This window comes from Eulemur rufifrons, chromosome 15 (assembly GCF_041146395.1).
Source record: "Eulemur rufifrons isolate Redbay chromosome 15, OSU_ERuf_1, whole genome shotgun sequence".
In the NCBI taxonomy this organism is placed as follows: domain Eukaryota; kingdom Metazoa; phylum Chordata; class Mammalia; order Primates; family Lemuridae; genus Eulemur; species Eulemur rufifrons.
Genome location: NC_090997.1, coordinates 72,352,872 through 72,359,552, shown reverse-complemented (window position 1 = coordinate 72,359,552; position 6,681 = coordinate 72,352,872). Strand labels below are relative to the sequence as shown.

Here is a 6,681-nt window from a genome sequence, read left to right as displayed (position 1 = left end):
TGTGTATTTAAGTTAGCCTTGAGTTAATCAGTTTTTTGACCTAGAGGCCCTTTGGGCTTGCTTATAAGCCACACCCTCATTCATAATCTACCCCAGTAACCTTATCTCATTGAAACGTATTGCATCATTCCCTTGATACTGATTTTTCATAGATATTTAGTTCTCTCAGCATAAAGTTATTAAATTCCCCCCCCTTCAAAAAAAGAATGAAAAATCAAATAAATACAGAAAACCAACGCTGTCATGGGTAACAGGAATTTATTTACCAAAAGTTTCTTCTCTCCCTCACTTGCACTACCAGAAGAAATGCAGGGAGGGAATCTGTGACAAGCCCAGGCCTTGGATTAAGCTGCTCAAACTTTCCCAGATATCCTTGAAATAAGAATAAATGTGAGTGATTCTGGCAGGGGCCCCATGAGCACATCAGTTAGGTAACTGTTTTTCATAAATTCCACAAATGTGTGGCAGTGACTATATTAATGTAGAAATAAGGGCAAAGAAAGTTACCATTTTTAGGAAACTATTCATGATTAAGTGTTATAAACAAGTGTTATAAAGAAAGTCATGGTAAACTGCACTTGATCAGAATTGTATACACATCTCTGGTCCAGGGTCAAAAAGCATAAGCATCCTGCAGAACACAATCTGTCATTTTTATATTTTCATGAATTTGTTAATAACTGGAAATACACCCTCTAATGCCAGTATGTACATACTTAGGAATTAGAAAGAAACTTGATTTCAGAGAACACCATAGAGGTTAGAATTTTAAAACACAATTTGAAATGTTGAGTAACTATTGTCTTTTGAAAATGGTATAAATTTGCAATAGAATATACATAAATGAGTCTTTGTGATGCTTAATGATTTTCATAATTTCATAATTTATATGAGCTCAGGGACCTATGATAAGAATTAGTAACAAAGATAGCATTAAGATTAGTCATAAATTATTTATAAAAAAATAAATAAAATTCTTCATATCTAGGTTCCTTCTCATCCCCATTTTACTCTCCTTTAACTCTTCCTCTAGCTCCAGAGACTATTTGAGCACCTATACCAGTTTACGGTGAATAGTCAGTAATTTCAACAGATATTAAATACCTTAGTTACTTTAAATAATTAGGACTTTAATTTTTTTAAATTATGTTTATACTCCCCTCTGTTTTAAAATAATGACCAGTTATATTTTCCTTATTAATAAAATAGGGAAAATGACTTCAAAATTAAATTTCTGGTAATCTAAACTGTGTACAACTAAGCACATTTTTAATAAAAGTTAAACAGTAATCAAATTAAAAATGAAAAACATTTTTAAATCATTAGAGAGCCTAAGAAAAAAAGACATTAAATATTTCCTCTAATATGAGAATTATACACTAGAATAAAAATTCTTATTAACATTAATTACTGTGATTTATTTATTTATTTTAGACATGGAGGTCTCTCCCTGTTGCCCAGGCTGGAGTGCATTGGCGTGAGTATAGCTCACTGAAGCCTCAAACTCCTGGGCTCAAGTGATCCTCCCTCCTCAGCCTCCCAAGTAGCTGGAATTAACAGGCATGAGCCATCATGCCTGGTTTAATTTACTGTGATTTCATAGATGTTCTCAATTATCTGCTGCTAATTAATTATAGCATCTAACATTTATTGCATATCTATAGATCAGACATATACTTAATTTAATCTTCATAACAACATGGTAAGATAGCTATTAGGATTATTCATTTAACAGATAAAGAAAATAGGGTTAAGAGAAGTTAAGAAGCTTGCCAGAAATCCCACAACTCATGGGTGACTGGGATCAGAACACTGGACTAGCTGACCCATGCTTCTCCAATTAATGATCATTCTTCTCTCTGAGCCTTGACGAAATCCAGAATCTGAGGAAAATACAGTGATAATTTTTTATAAAGTGTTTTGCCATGTTGCTGGTGGTTTTTGCAGAATTTACCTTTGAATTAAGGATCCAGACTTTATAATCATCTTTTAAGTATCCTATTTCTAACAAAGTAAAGTTGGTAAGGATTATACCCATATATCATGTAATTTTTCAAAAGGTTTTTGAGTTTCTTGAACTTTTTGAAGGAGATACACTAATTTTATTGTATAATATGCAATCCACTTAAGTTTCTGAGAGATTTTAGCTTAAAATTGGACCAAAAGATTGAGTAAAAGCCATTCTACTTGGCATTTTAAATATCTTTTATAGTGTTGCATATATAATTATTAATATGTCCTAATTTTTGACAATAATAGGTTAAATTAATGATAGCTACTGTTATAAGCATGCAAATAAACAGATTAAAATTAGACAAAATTAATAAAAGTATGAAACTGGAATTATTGAAGAAGGAACTGTTTTACTTTTTTTTAATTATATATATATATATATATATATTTTTTTTTTTTTTTTTTGAGACAGAGTCTCGTTCTGTTGCCCAGGCTAGAGTGCTATGGTGTCAGCCTAGCTCACAACAACCTCAAACACCTGGGCTCAAGTGAGCCTCCTGCCTCAGCCTCCCAAGTAGCTGGGACTACAGGCACACACCATCATGCCCAGCTAATTTTTTATATATATATTTTTAGTTGTCCATATAATTTCTTTCTATTTTTAGTAGAGACAGGGTCTCGTTCTTCCTCAGGCTGGTCTCGAACTCCTGACCTTGAGCCATCCTCCCGCCTTGGCCTCCCAAAGTGCAAGGATTACAGGCGTGAGCCACCGGGCCTGGCCAGGAATTGTTTTATACAAGTACATTTTACAGGAAGTTTAGATTTGCTGTGTTAATTAATGCCATGTGTTTGACAAAGATCCTGAATACTGTTCCTTAGGAGCCATTTGCTGCCTAACCTCTGCCTGTTTTAATGTGTAAGAATGGGGATTCCGTATGTCAGTGTCTTCAGCCAGAGAGGGAAGCTACTCTTTTTCCAATTTTTCATTGCCACTATTCTTCTCTCTTGACAGGTGTTGCTTGTTGTTCACTGTTGCCTACTTCTGCTGGGCACTAACCTCTGCTTCTTATCCCTATCTAATAGTTTATCTGCTTTTCCTTTTTCCTTTTTCTTTTGCTCTTCTGTCTTCAATTGTTTCTCCTGTTCTTCTTGGCTTTCACCCCATAACTGTAATATTTTTCAAACTTCACCAGCCCACCATAGTAATTCTTTCTTTTTTTATTGTTGCAGCAGATAGGAAGAAATCTTTGTTTGAGCTGTGTATTCCTTGCAGACATTTTCATTGTTTCAGAAATTCAGGGAAGGTTTATTGATCTAAAAGGGTTTTGTTGTGTCTACATCTGGGATCAAAGCTCTCCTGATGTGATGAGCTTGACTTGTATCAATTTAGCTACACTGGAACTACATTTCCCAGAATTTCCTCCCTGAATATTCTTACTCAGCATGGTCCGCAGGAAGCCAGAAGTGAAACACTGTCCATACTCCTTTATACTCAGGTTAGGTACAGGGCCTGTTAAATGCTCACTTATTTATTGGCAGCAGCTAGCCTAACAGCATCTCCAACTCCTGCTGGACATCCTACTTCTTCTAAATCCTGAGCCAGCATGTTGAAGTACTCCAGCTTCTTCTGCAGGATGCCCCATTAATGGAAGCTAGAATCTTAGAGGTAGTGACAGGACCTCCACTTTCCTACCTCAGGGCTGTGTCACCTTCCCAGCTGTATGTGAGCAACTTTGATCATCTCCCAGTTCATTCTAGTCCATTACATTTGATACTATCATGCTATTATAATTTGATCTAGTTAGGAGAAAGTAACAATGATGCCAGACACAAGGGTGGGACAGTTGTGTGCCAGCAGGTGAGAAATACATCCTGCAAAGCTTCAGTGAGATTTCTAGGGGTCAGTTGTCTGGGGCATATCCCTTCCAAAATGAATTACAAGTTGTTACATCTGGCTCCTCCTACCATTAAGAGAGACACAGTGCCATTGGGCTTCTCTGGATTTTGAAGGTAACATGTACCTAATTTGGGGGTATCACTGCAACCCATTTACAGTGCAACCTGAAAAGCTTCCAGTTTTTAATGGAGCCCAGAACAGAAGAAGGCTTTGCAACAGGCCCAAGCTGCCTTGCAAACTGCAATGCCACTTAGACGGTATGACCCTACAGATTTGAAAGCACTTAAAGCATCAGTGGTGAACAGGGATGTTGTATGGTACCTTTGATAGTCTCCTGTAGGTAAATTATAGCACAAACCATTAGGATTTGGGAGCAAAGCTATGCCATCTTCAGTAGAAAACTACTGCTATTTTCCTGTTAAAATACAAAATTCTCACTTGCTACTGAACCTTAGTAGAAGCTGAACCATTAAATCTCGACCACTAACTTACCATGTGACCTGAGTGAATGATAGGATATGTGATATGAGTGCCTTTATGACCTACCAAACCATAAAAGTTGGGTGTGCACAGCAGCACTCCATAATCAAATGAAAGCAGTATATACGAGATCTGACTTGATCAGGTCCTGAAAACACAAAGAAGTTGCATGAGCAAGTGGCACAGATACTCATGACCTATATTTCTGCCATTTAGCCTCCTTTCTCTCAACCTACACCTATGGCCTTAGGGGAAGTTTTCTATGACCAGCTAATTGGAAGACAGAATGGGGAGTGTTACAGCCCTTTGAGAATTTGTCAGCAGGTTTTTCGGTTTCACCAGAAAACCCCTGATATGGTTTGGACATTTGGCCTCTCCAAATCTCATGTTGAAATTTGATCCCCAGTGTTAGAGGTGGGGCCTGGTGGGAGATGTTTTTGTCATGGGGGTGGATACCTCATGAATGGCTTGGTGCCCTTCCTGCCATAATGACTGAGTTCTCACTTTACTTTTACTAAGATAGCCGAAAAGCTAGTTATTTAAAGGAGCCTGGCAGCTTCTCTTCACTCTCTTGCTCCTACTCTTGCCATGTGACACACCTGCTTCCCCTTTGCCTTCTGCTTCAGTTGGAAGTTCCCTGAAGCTCTCACAAGGAGCGGATGTTGACTCCATGCTTGTATAGTCTATAGAACTGTGAGCCAAATAAACCTCTTTTCTTTATAAATTACCCAGCCTAAGGTATTTCCTTTATAGAAAGGCAAAATGGACTAATAAAACCCCTCACACCAAAAAAAAAAAAAGAAGAAGAAGAAGAAGAAGAAATGGGGACCTGGGTTACAGAGGATTTTGCATGACAAGCTGGCTTTACCTGAGAGTGAACAACTACGGCATTACAGCTCCAATCAGAGGTGCCCCCTTGGTAACTAAGACCTCTAGACAAACAGAGCTTAGAGCACAAAGTCTTGACCAATGGGGTCATGAAAAAGTACTTACAGCAGCAGGCATGGAGATTATGCATGGGCTCATGGACCTCGACTCACTAAGGGTGATCCAGCTATAACCACTGCTGAATGCTCAATTTGACAGCAGCAGAGACCAACACTGAATCGCTGATATGGCACCATTCACTGGAGGGAATCAGCCAGTCACCTGGTGGCAGATCAATTACATTAGAACCACTTCTATCACAGAAGAGGCAGCACACTGTCCTTACTGGAATAAACATACTCAAAATGAATTTGCTTTCCTCCCCACAATGCTTCTGACAAAACTGTCAACCTTGGACATACAGAATGCCTATTTTCAGCATTAGTTCTAACTATGAAACTAATTGTAGAGATTATGAAGTGTGGCAATAGGCCTATGCTCATGGAATTTACTGGTCTTCCTATATTTCCTGTCACCTTTAAGTGGTTGGCTGAACAAATAGTAAAAATGGACTTTTGAAGACCTGGTTATGGCACTAGCTAGGTGGCAACACCTTGGAGGACTATAATGGCTTCTGGAATGGAGTAAATGGACTCATAATCAGAGACAAGTATATGATTCTGTTTCTCCCCTAGCCAGGATTCAGAGGTCTGAGTATTAAGGAATACTCAAGGGAGTGGCTCCTCTAACAACTACCACTCGTGATCCACTAATGAAATTTTTGCTTTCTGTTCTTGCACTTTGATATATGTTTGTCTAGAGGTCTCTCTTTAGCGAGGAAGGAAGATTGCTATCAGTGGACACAGCAATAGTTCCATTAAACTGGAAAATGAGACTTTTACTAGGCCTTTTTAGACTTCTTATACCAATGAATCAACAGGTATGGTTGAGAGGATTAATTCTAATATCAAGGGGAAATGAGTCACTACTATACAAAGGGGGTAAGGAATAATATATCTGGAATGTATCCCATGGGGTGCCTCTTAGGGCTTCCAAGGCAATAAAAAACAATACAATACGGGCAGTACTGCTTAGGGTCCAGAACCTTTGGGAATGAATAGTAACATAGCTCAATATTTATTACTTTATATCAAAGGGGAAATGTGACTCAGCTAGAAGAAACAAAAATAAATGAAAGCTAGATAAAGGGATTTTATATCTTTATTAGGGGCAGTGTTAGTGTGTTTACAATTGTATAAAGGATAATTGTTTTATATTGGGTGAAGGCAAGACTTTCCTATTGTCTTTGTCTGGAAGTTAAGTATCATTAAAAGACATGCATTTCGATGCCAAGTTGACAAAGGTTAGACTGTGCTGATTTGTATTATGTCAACTTAATCTAAGTAGAAACTTCAGTTCTTAGACTTCCCTTGCCTGCATAGTTCAGAGTCAGCATGGGCTACAGGGAACATTTTTCCTAAGAT

At 37.9% G+C, this 6,681-nt stretch overlaps 1 non-coding gene across 1 annotated transcript; it reads left to right on the top strand.

Annotated features, from left to right (window-relative positions):
* Positions 1-4,621: 4,621 nt before the first annotated feature.
* On the top strand, positions 4,622-4,681 carry LOC138396169 (U7 small nuclear RNA). The gene has a single exon (XR_011235639.1). It is a non-coding gene; the product is annotated as a U7 small nuclear RNA (small nuclear RNA).
* Positions 4,682-6,681: the final 2,000 nt, after the last annotated feature.